Source organism: Impatiens glandulifera, unplaced genomic scaffold (assembly GCF_907164915.1).
Source record: "Impatiens glandulifera unplaced genomic scaffold, dImpGla2.1, whole genome shotgun sequence".
NCBI lineage: Eukaryota > Viridiplantae > Streptophyta > Magnoliopsida > Ericales > Balsaminaceae > Impatiens > Impatiens glandulifera.
The window spans coordinates 12,892-25,200 of NW_025919157.1; the positions used below are offsets into that span (position 1 = coordinate 12,892).

Here is a 12,309-nt window from a genome sequence, read left to right on the forward strand (position 1 = left end):
AAGGAAGCCTTGCAGTCCAGAATCTATGATATGCTGAAAGACGCAATCATAGTATGCACTATCTTTGATATCTTCAAAGTCGATGATAAGGATGTTTCTTAGTTCGGCAGACATGATGATGGAGGTTTGAGAAAGGATTTGTCTTAACTTTCAAATTTTAGAGAGAAGGAGTGCTTGGAGGCGTGTTTTGAAAATGAAAGATTGAGTCCCCTTTTATAGCTTGGAATGGTTGAGAGCATTTAATGAGAAGATTTGAAAAATCTAGCCGTTTATGTCTAGTCATTAATGTCTTTGTGATTTTCCAAGAGAATAAAAGCATGTCTTGTCTAGTCAAGTCAGGCATGCTTTTTGATAATGAGAATTTGTGTTTCCGAGAGTGATATGATTTTATTTTGATATGACACATTGAATATTTTAGATTTTGATTTGAAAAGGGAAGGAAATTTGATTCATTAATTGAGGTACAAAACTAGTAGTACAGCAAAATTACCGGTTTTGTGAAAAAAAAAGAGATAAAAGGAAAGAAGAAGGAACAGGTTAGACATTTGATGACTCAGCCGCTTGAACGTTTGATACCTCAGCCGCTTGATTTCTTCTGGCTTTGACAGCTTCCCACCGGTCGATCATCTCTTGTACTCTTTCCTTGGTGAGCACATGCCTTGGATGAAGAGTGACGAAGGGTCCGGAGTGGATGTCCAGACTTGCACAGAAACCGCTCAACTGAGGAGCGTAGCCGGTTTTGTTGGAAAGGAGCATCTTCTTCAGGTTACTGAAGATGATCCAGGACCAGTTAACTGGTGTCCCAACCGTTACAGCGATCATCATCTCGAAGAGCCTTTGAGTGTAATAGTAACTTTTCTCTGTGCACAAGACAGATTTTCCCAGAATCTCGCAGAGAAGCTGGTACTTATGAGAAAGTTGACTTTTGGCACCCCAGGGTTTAACCGGTATATCTGATCCTGAGAACCGGCGACACATCTCTTCCATTGTCACCGGGGAGTATGTTAGGTCGGTTACCCCTTCATTGGGCAAACGGCAATATACAGCGAAATCCGTCTCGCTGAATAGAAATTTTTGACCGTAAACTTGTGCAACGATGATATCTCGGTGCACTTCCTTTCTGGTTTGGAAGAGTTCTTCGACTACGAGGTAGTCAAGGATGAATCTGTTCTCAAAGAAACTTCTTAGCCCGCTTCTTTCTACGGCTAAAAACATTTCCTTGACTTCGTGATCTTCATATTGGTAGATTGAATCAAAATCTTCCAATATGATTTTCTTTGCTAAGGAGTTGGTGTTCATGTTTTTGAGAGAGAGAATTTATCTCAAGAATGAAATTTGTGAATAGTGATCTTGTGAGGTTTTGTGAAGGATCATAGTTGGTTTATATAGCCCGGGGTTCGGCTGGTTTTAAATGAGTTTAAGCATGTTTGATGATGTCATCATCTACTTAATAGACTATAACTTGTTGAAGTAACTAACGGTTATTTCCAAGGTAAATCTAATTATTACCAAGATAGCAATGATGAAAAATATCTATTGACAAGATGTGAGTCTCTCTCTCTTGATGATGGACACATGTCGTCATCTCGATTGTGGTAGACTTGTTTTTATTAATTACAGGCTTCATTTGTCAAAATATGCATGAAAACTCAATTAGTCATCCCAGGTTAACCGGAAGAGTTCATTCTATCAGACCAGAATGCATTTGTACTAAGCGGTTTTCCATGACCGGTTTTAGTAGGATATTTTCTTCCAATTGTGAAGAAAAGTTGATTAATGTCAACATTTGTTCAACTTTGGATTTGTCTTATCCACTTCAGCCTGGTTATTTCAACTGTATAGTAAACATACATTTAATTTGAGATTATGAAGTAATCGAGCATAACCGGAGACTTCCTCCCGGTTAGCATTTTTGACTTATCAATGGCCTATCTGAATATGGTTTGAGAAGCTTTAGCTTCTCCCTGAACACATATCCCGGTTTCTTACATGCATACATGATTATTATATCAATTGATTAAGATTAGTAAGTCCCAAGATATTTCGAAAGTGAGAAAACTTAGCTTCCTGTAGCGGTTTTGTAAATATATCCGCTACTTGTTGCTCGGTCGAGACATATTCCAGCCGAATGTATTTCTCCTGAACATGCTCCCGGATGAAATGGTGTCGGATGTCGATATGCTTTGTTCTTGAGTGCAACACCGGATTGTATGTAATTGCTATGGCACTGGTGTTGTCACAAAAGATTGGAGACTCCTTGGCTTCTATTCCAAAATCCCTTAGTTGCTGTTGGATCCAGAGAAGTTGTGCACAGCAGCTTCCAGCCGCTATGTACTCCGCCTCTACGGTTGATGTTGCAACGGATTTGTCTTATCCACTTCAGCCCGGTTATTTCAACCGTATAGTAAACATACATTTGATTTGAGATTATGAAGTAATCGAGCATAACCGGAGACTTCCTCCCGGTTAGCATTTTTGACCTATCAATGGCCTATCTGAATATGGTTTGAGAAGCTTTAGCTTCTCCCTGAACACATATCCCGGTTTCTTACATGCATACATGATTATTATATCAATTAATTAAGATTAGTAAGTCCCAAGATATTTCGAAAGTGAGAAAACTTAGCTTCCTGTAGCGGTTTTGTAAATATATCCGCTACTTGTTGCTCGGTCGAGACATATTCCAGCCGAATGTGTTTCTCCTGAACATGCTCCCGGATGAAATGGTGTCGGATGTCGATATGCTTTGTTCTTGAGTGCAACACCGGATTGTATGTAATTGCTATGGCGCTGGTGTTGTCACAAAAGATTGGAGACTCCTTGGCTTCTATTCCAAAATCCCTTAGTTGCTGTTGGATCCAGAGAAGTTGTGCACAGCAGCTTCCAACCGCTCTGTACTCCGCCTCTGCGGTTGATGTTGCAACGGATGTTTGTTTCTTGCTGCTCCAAGTGACTAACCGGTCACCCAGAAACTGACAGGTTCCACTTGTACTCTTTCGATCGATTTTGCATCCTGCGTAGTCGGCATCTGAGTAGCTTATGAGGTTGAAACTTGAGTCTTTTGGGTACCAAAGTCCCACTTCTTGAGTTCCCTTTAGATATTTTAGAATTCTTTTGGCCGCCGTATAATGAGACTGCTTTGGATTTGCTTGGAACCTCCCGCACACTCCAACCGCGAACAGAATATCAGGTCGACTGGCTGTTAGATATAGCAGCGATCCGATCATTCCTCGATATGCTGTGATGTCAACGGCTTGACCATCATCATCTTTGTCCAGCTTCACAGAAGGACTCATTGGCGTAGCCGCTTCTACACATGTCTCCATCCCAAATTTCTTTAGCAGTTCGGCTGTGTACTTCGGTTGGCTTATGAAAGTTCCGGCTTCCATCTGCTTAACCTGAAGTCCTAGAAAGAAGCTCATTTCCCCCATCATACTCATTTGAAATCTATCAGTCATCATTTTCGAAAGTTTTGGATCGGTTGACCCGAATATGATGTCATCAACATAAATCTGAACAAGTAAAATTTGTTCCTTCCTTTCAAATTTGAAAAGTGTTTTGTCTACCGAACCTATTGTAAATTTGTGATCAAATAAAAATTGTGTTAATGTATTATACCAAGCTCTTGGAGCTTGTTTCAAACCGTAAAGGGCTTTATTCAGCCGGTAAACGTGATTTTCGTGTTCTGGATTTTTAAAACCTGGAGGTTGGTTAACATACACCTCTTCATTTACTTTACCGTTTAGAAAAGCACTCTTAACATCCATTTGATAAACTTTAAAGTTTTTAAAAGCTGCGTATGCTAAAAATATTCTAATTGCCTCAAGTCTAGCTACAGGGGCAAATGATTCCTCAAAATCAACGCCTTCTTCCTATTTGTATCCTTGAGCCACTAACCGGGCTTTGTTCCTCGTAACTAAACCGTCTTCATTGAGTTTATTTCTGAATACCCATCGTGTACCTATAACCGGTTTGTTTTTCGGTCTAGGAACTAAGTACCAGACTTTATTTCTCTCAAACTCGTTTAATTCCTCTTGCATTGCCAAGATCCAATCTGGATCTGACAATGCTTCATCCACCTTTTTCGGCTCAATTTGTGATATAAAAGCAGAGTTTCCATAGTGATCTAAATTTTGTTGCCTAGTTCGGACGGGTGAGGATATGTTACCTATTACTAGTTCAAGAGGATGATTTTTGTTCCTTCTGAGGTTAATCCGAGACGTGTCTATCAAGCTTTTGGCTGGCTGATCAAGGTTAGACTGATCGGTAGGTTGAACAGGGTCAGACCGACCGATTTCTTCAGTAGACACTGAAGCGTCAACTTTCTACGGTAAAGCAGCTTGATCAGGCTGAATTTCAGCATCAACCGCTTGGTCCTTGACAAAGCGTCTAAAAACCGTAACCTCGTCTTCAACATCAGAATAGATATTGAAATTTTCCATTCTGTTGTGAAGGTCGAAGGGTAATCTAGTGTTTCGTTCAACCGATTCATCGAAAACAACGTGTGCGGTTTCTTCAACTGTTAAAGTCCTAGTATTGTATATTCTGTAGGCTTTACTCACAGCTGAATATCCCAACATTATTCCCTCATCGGATTTAGCATCAAAAGCGGTCAAGTAATTCTTGCCGTTATTGTGAACAAAACATTTACTACCAAAAATTCGAAAATACCGTACACTTGGAACTTGATCAAAGTAAATTTCAAAAGTAGTTTTGGAAAACCGTTTAGTTACTAAAGATCGATTTTGTGTATAGCAAGCGGTGTTGATAGCTTCAGCCCAAAATTTCTGAGCGATACCCGAATCAGCTATCATTGACCTTGCGGCTTCCTTGAGAGTTCGGTTTCTTCTCTCAGCCAGGCCATTTTGTTGAGGAGTTCTGGCACTAGACAACTCGTGCCTAATACAGGAATCATCAAGAAAAGTAGTTAAATTACTGTTTATAAACTCAGTTCCTCTATCATTTCTGATTTTGTTTACTCGAATAGATTTTTCATTTTGTATTCTCAAGATCAATTTAATCAGGTTTGGAGTTGCTTGATTTTTAGAAGCTAGAAAAGTAACCCAAGTAAATTTGGAGTAATCATCAATGACTACCATAGTATAATGCATGCTTCCTAAACTAGTTACCTTAACCGGTCCAAACAGATCCATATGCAAGAGTTCCAAACATCTTTCAGATTGATAATTTCCTTTACTTTTGAAAGATGATTTTACTTGTTTCCCCATTTGACATGCAGCACATACTTTATCTTTTGAAAACTTAACGTTTGGAAAACCGTGAACTAGTTCCTTGGAACAAATAAAGTTAATTGTTTTGAAATTCAAGTGGTTTAACCGTTTATGCCAAAGCCAGTTTGGATCATTTCCGGCTATCATACACACAGGTTTTTCGAAATCAGTTTTCAAATTTACTTTGTAAATGTTTCCTATCCGGTTACCGGTTAGCAAAGTGTCATTATCTTGATTTTTGACTAGGCATGAGTTTTTATGAAATTCAACTTTGTATCCCACATCACACATTTGGCTAATGCTTAACAGGTTAAAGCGCAATTCTTCTACTAAGAGTACATTATTTATAGACAGATTACCATGGACAATCTTACCCTTGCCCACGATTTTACCTTTTGAGTTATCCCCGAATGTGATGACCGCTCCGGTTTCGTACTTGATGTCGGTTAGTAGCTCCTTGTTTCCGGTCATATGCCTTGAGCATCCGCTGTCTAAGTACCATTCTGAATTCTTTAGCCGATTGCTCCTCCTAACCTGCAACAAACAATTAGTTACACCTTTTTGGTACCCACATTCAGTTGGGTTCATGGTTGATTAGTCCCTTTGGGATCCAGACTTGAATGAGTCGGATCACTTTCCCGGTTATTGTTTTGATAATATTTGGCTTAACTTCTTGGGTGTTGCTCAAGAATGCCTTATGTGGTGATGGGCTTCTTTGATGTCGGGTTTTATTAGGTTTACTTTGTTTCCGGTTGACTTTCCTTCTCTCAGGATGAAGTTATTTTTCAGATTCGTTAGGACTTACATACTTAAGCGTTTCTTCCGGTTTTAGGTCATTTTCGGTTTGTGAACTCTTGACAAATTTTATAAATGGAAGATTATTTTTCGTGAGTTTTGTTCCGTTAGACTGTTTTGTTTCATTTTGTTTATTTGGTTCATAACCGATACCATACCTACACTTCGGGTGTCTTTTGTAGTTACACATTTGTTTCACTGCTTGACGTGATCTCTCCCACGCAGCAGTGACGTACATTACTCGTTCATCGGTTTCGGTTAACGGTTGAACTGTCTTCTCATTATCGGAGAATAGTTCATCCGGTTCATACATTTCGATTTCACATGTTTTATCATATACATTATTTATTTGTTCGGTTTTAGGTTCTATTGGAGTGGGTATGTAAGTAGATATGTTTCTGAACTCAGCAACCATTTGGTTGAGTGCAGAAACTAGATCTTCTTTGGTAAACTCATCAGAAGAGAAATCGAATACCTCTTCGTCATTTGCCATGAAACAGGTCACTTTCTCTTCACCATCTTCATTATCGGAGTATGCCCACTCGCTTCCACCGTCGGATGCAATGAGCGCCTTTTGAATTTCCTTTCCTTCATCAGCATGTTGATCATCGTTTCTTCGGTAGTCGTTTCGTTGGTTGTTGTTTCCCCGATAGTTGTTCCCTTGGTAGTTGTTTCCCTGATACCGGTTGCCTTGATAGTTATTCCCTTGATAATTGTTTCCTTGATAGTTTCCTTCCGGTTTTCTATCGTCTCTTCTTGGTTTTCTACACTCTAACCTGAAATGTCCAAAACCATCACAATTATAACATCTCTTGTTTGATTTATCTACATAGTTATAATTAAAATCATTATTAGGATGTGGCTGGCTCTTCTTCATGAATTTCCCGAATTTCTGAGCTAGCATCGCCATCACATCTTCAGTTATTTGATCGGGGTTTTTGACTGGAGCCGGTGCGGTTGATACTTGGACCGCCGGTTCCACCGATGTAACCAAAGCTCTAGCTGCGGTTGAAGTGGATGCTACATCTTCGATCCGAGACTTGATCTCGAACTCGTAGGCTTTTAGATCCTCGAACACATCATGCAACTTCATCTGCCCAAGGGTGCTTGATTCCCTCATCACCATGGTCTCCCATCCACGATGAGATGCGATGACAAGAATTAGTCTAACTATTTTAAGTGTCGCCACCGGTGCAAAGATCTCCTCAAAGTCAATGTCTTGCTTCTTCACATAACTTTTTGCTACCAATCTCGCTTTGTGCTTGAGGATGTTGCCTTCTATTTCTCTTTTCAATTTGAATACCCACTTTAACCCGATGGTCTTGTGAACGGGTGGTAAGTTAGTGAGCTCCCATATCTTATTCTTCTTGATGGACTCGAGCTCTTACTCCATGGACACATCCACGACTCTTCATGACTTCATTCTTGAGAAACAAAAATTCATCAAGATCCATGTCTACCATTGGTGCATCCGTGTAGACATCTCGTAGGATTCCAAACTCAACGAATTTTAGTACGAGCTTGTTGTTGTCATTGTACGACTTCCACTTCTTCTCCTCATCGCACGACATCTCTACTCACATGGTTTTCCCACAAACTGGATCAAGAAACATATGCGCCTTGCTTCCGTCTTCGAACTTCACATTTATGGTGATCTTCTCTTTGAGCTCATTAAGCTTCTCTCGATGGCTCTTCATATGGTTGTTTGCTCCATTGTCAATGTACCACACATTGGTGTGATTATACTCATCGCCACTTACGAGGAGTTTCTCCATGACTTTCTCTTCATTGAGCAATACCACCTCTTGTTCATCCTTAGACGGTTCTTGAACGAACTCTTCAAGGTTTGTCTCCTTGTCTTCGAGAAAAGAATTCTTCACTTCCTCAAGAAACATTAATGGTGGTTTCTCGTCATAGAATCTAGTGAGGTTTTCCTCATCGTTGTGCCTTTCATTAGGGCACTCGAACGCATAGTGCCCATACTTTTGGCAAGCATAACACTTCATTGTGCTTTAGACTTTGTTGGGCTTGGTGTTTTCTTGTTGAAGTGAGCTTTCTGCACAACCTATCCCTTGACCTTTCCTTCTTCCACGACTTCGGTTATCTCCACCGTTGACAATGCGACTCGACGATCCAGAAGAAAAATTGGCTTCTCCATTTTTCTTCATTCATGACATTCATTCATCATGTCTGAGCAATATGTGCTCCTCCTCTTGGTCTTCTTAGCCGTGAAGTCTTTTCTCGTGAACTTTGAGACGACCGACGATCTCCTCGACGGTCATATTTTTGAGGCCACCAAATTGTTCGATCGTAGTAATGATCTGCATGTATGTTTGTGTTACAACTTTAAGGAACTTTTTGACGAAGGAGATCTCCTCCACCTTCTCTCCTAAAGAGCGGATATCAGTCACGATGGATGTCAATTTCATGGCGAAATTATCCACTAATTCCCCATTCTTCATGCGAATCGCCTCAAAGTGTGTCTTCAAGATTTGCACTTTGTCTCCTTAACTCTCTCCACTCCAACATGTATCGTCTTTAGTATCTCTCATTCTAGCCTGGCAGAATCCTTCTCAGCCACCATGAGAAGGACGTCCTCGGGGAGCGCTTGATAGATGGCGGTGAGAGCCATTCTATCCTTCCATTCGTCAACCTTGTCAAGCATAACTACTTCTCACACTCCTTGTGCTTGTAAGTTTACCTGCATCTTTAACGCCCATACTGAGTAGTTAATCTTCGTGAGTAACGGATAGGAGAGCATCATGTTCCCTTCTCTTCCGATCTTCATTGTCGTTGCCTCTATGATTAATCTTGTCAATGATATGTTCTTCAGATAGGCTCTAATACCAAATGTTGGTTCAGATTATCGAATCTTCTAAAAATGATAATACATGCTACGAAGGATAGATTCGACTCTGATACATTAACTATCTATGAACAAACATACTCGTGAAGAAAGCACCTACCCTAAGGGCAGTCCAAGCTGAGAGAGATGTATGAACTGTCTAAACAAGAAAGCGAACAACCCGTTCAGATATTCACGACCAAGAAGTAACTGTTCATATGTTATGATATGAATATACCACACAAATTCCAAAAATACTTAAAAAGGAGGATGGTAAGACGATGTAACGTGGGATTCTCTTAAGGACCTTCTAGTTTAGGTAAATATATAATGCGTTTCCCGACTAGGTAGTCATTTTTAGGGTTCAATAAATTCCTAGCTTTCTATCTCGGATATGTTTGGATTTTTCAAAACTCCATGGACATGCAGAAATATGAAGAAAAAAACGTTGAAAATTTGGAAAGGACAATAAGATTTGTTGAAGAGGAAAAGTTTTAAGAGTCTTAAGTGTTATATATCAACATTTATAAATAGCCCTTATAAAGGAATAAATTAGCCTAGAAACCCTAAAATACTTATTCATACAAGCCCATGCTTAATAATAATAAATAAGTCATAATTACATACAAGACAATAAAGACCCACAACTTTCAATTTGCTCATAATTAATGCTTTGACTCACACAAATGTTACATTTTCTCACTCCCCGATCTATACCTAATTTTTTTTAAGCTAGAGTTTCTTCCTAGTTAACTTTCTGATCATCGGAGCTGGTGATATCTTTCTCCATCAATAGACCTTTGCAACTGCAATTGTGCGTGCGTCATTTCTCTATATATATAACCTGATTCTTTCTTTCTTGATTTGGAATAAATCAGCTAATAGCATATTAGAAAGGTCCGCCGATTGGAAATAGTATATCTGCTCGGTGTGGAAAATAGCTGATTGCAGCCATGTTTATGGAGGGAAGGAAGACAAATTCTTCTTTCTCAAAACTCATATTTGAGCCTTCTACCCTTCTTTACTTTTAGATTGTTTTTATGCTTGATAATCCAATTTGAAAATTGAGTTATTTAATTTTTAGCAATTTACATGTAAATAATGTTAATATTTGTCTAATTATGGAAGATAATTTGTGTCTAACTGTTGATTCAAATGAGAGTGTATTTATTATGCCACAGAGATGCTGTATTTTTTCTATTTGTAGATGACACCTTTAATCAAAAGGAATTCAACTTGCAATAAAAGTTAGAGATGATAATTATAGATATGTGATAGTTAAGATGCTAGTTATAAGCTTAGACAAATTTTTAAGGGGTTTCAATCACAATTTACATACTATAATAAATAAATTAAAATTCGGTCATTGTTTGACCACAGTTTTCAAAATCTTGAATTCTTTTGAGAAAACTTATCAGTTTAATATTTAAGGGGTAATTATATAATGTTAAGTTGTTTATTTATTTATTTCAACATAAATATGTACATTTTCATTTATATTGGCTTGAATATGTTTACAAGACTCTTATTTGATCAAATATGAAGATATACTATAGTGAAGAAATAATGAATATTTTATTGGGTAAATGTAAAGTAAAGAGAAAACAACATTATAGTGTAGTCTTTATAAGTTTTTAATCCTATATTTCAATGTTTTAAAATTTTGAAGAAGAAGATAAATTGAAAATACAAATTATTTAAGTTGTTATTCAAACAAATACATATCTCCCTTATATGGAAGTTTCGTTACTAACTACAATTAATAAAACTAACTAATAATTATTACAACTAATGAGTAGTTTTAGTTACTAACTAATTAACAGTTTATTAAATTGTTAATTATTATTTTTACATCCTCCCCTCAAAGAGAAATGTAGTAGAAACAAAGTTTCACCTTGACAAATCGAGTCGATGAAATATCAAGCTATGATCATGCAGCCATTGTCTTTAGCAAACTTATTTTTTTAGCTATCCAATTTAGACATCCGAGCAAACCAATTCAACAAACTCAATTTTTTTTAACTATCCAACATAAACAGTTCATTTTTTACAGCTACCAGTTTTCAACCTTTGTAGCTTTAGTTTTTTTCTTTTTAAAGAAGCTAATTTAGCATTTTTTGGTATGGACGAATCATATCAACAAATCTCATTTCTTTTCGGTGATTACAAGAGAATCTTTCTCTAACGCTTGAAAAATATCAAAATCTCATTTGATCCGACAAAACCTTTCTTGCACCCGCACACATTTTTCTTTCGTCTTTCTCATTCTCCTACGAATCTGTCTAATCTGGATGGATTGAACATAACATATTCTTTTCTTCTCCATTTTACTTTGAACCTCACAGTAGCAGGCTTCCATGGTTCCAACATTTATAAAGTGGCAGGCTTTGGATGATTTTAGATCCATTGTTGGATTACTTCGTCCCACAGTCGATGGACAATCTTTCTAGGTAGCTCTTGTTATCATCATCAACAAACTTTGTAAAGTTTTTGTTGAATATGTTCCCTTGAAAACATAACAGATGGGAAAATTTCTTTAGGCATCTGATGAGTATAAAGCTCTGCCTAGGACTAAAGGTTCTCAGTATTTCCTTGGAGTTATCATACTGTATTGGTGTACCTAAGACCAAAGATGATATTGTTTCTAACCTGGATGGAAATTCTTATAATGTAAGGTATACCTTCTATTATAGTAAACTATAAACCTTTTGGATCAACATTCATTGGAATTTTAAGAAAAGATCAGGCTTATTTAGAAACAGGATCGTAAGGCTCAAAATCTTCACATCCGGTTCAAAAACCTCTCCCACAACATCAACATCTACACTCCCGAGGAGCTTCTCTTTCCACCTTTGTAAGATTTCATCATCCTTGTCCTTCTAGAGATGCTCATTGATGTTGTAATTATGCCCCAATTCAAGTCGATCCTCTTCTTTGTTCTCGGTTGCATCGCCATAAGCATTATGCTTACTGCGTGAGGACGAGGTTGATTTAGACGCAGTTGCGTCAAAATTATTATCATCAAATCCCATCTCTAAATCAAATATTCTTCAAATCGCCAATAACGGTTTGATAAATGGCGGAGAGAGTTGGCTGTGATGATTTGGAGCACGATTTGGAGCACTTGAAACCGTGATTGAACACAAGATTTGAACAATAAACGCGCTCTTCTTCCGCTACTATAAAAAATAAAACTTCAATGCATCCAGAATCTCTTCTTTATTGAGATAATTAGACAAGAATCAATGGAAATTCTCTAACAGAGAAGATCGTTCATTTCTTCAAGAATGTCCAAAGATTCTTGGGTCATCCTCTCTAATTCATCAATTGCTTTGTACTTCTGCTTCAGACATCATGAATCCAACTTTATCACCTCTTTAACATATTCTTCTTCAATAATAATAATAAAACAAAGTCCTCCAATAGTGAATGTTTCCG

General features: G+C 37.9%; 1 pseudogene; it reads right to left on the minus strand.

Annotated features, from left to right (window-relative positions):
• Positions 1-11,285: 11,285 nt before the first annotated feature.
• Positions 11,286-11,903, minus strand: LOC124917612 (annotated as a pseudogene).
• Between the last annotated feature and the right edge of the window lie 406 nt (positions 11,904-12,309).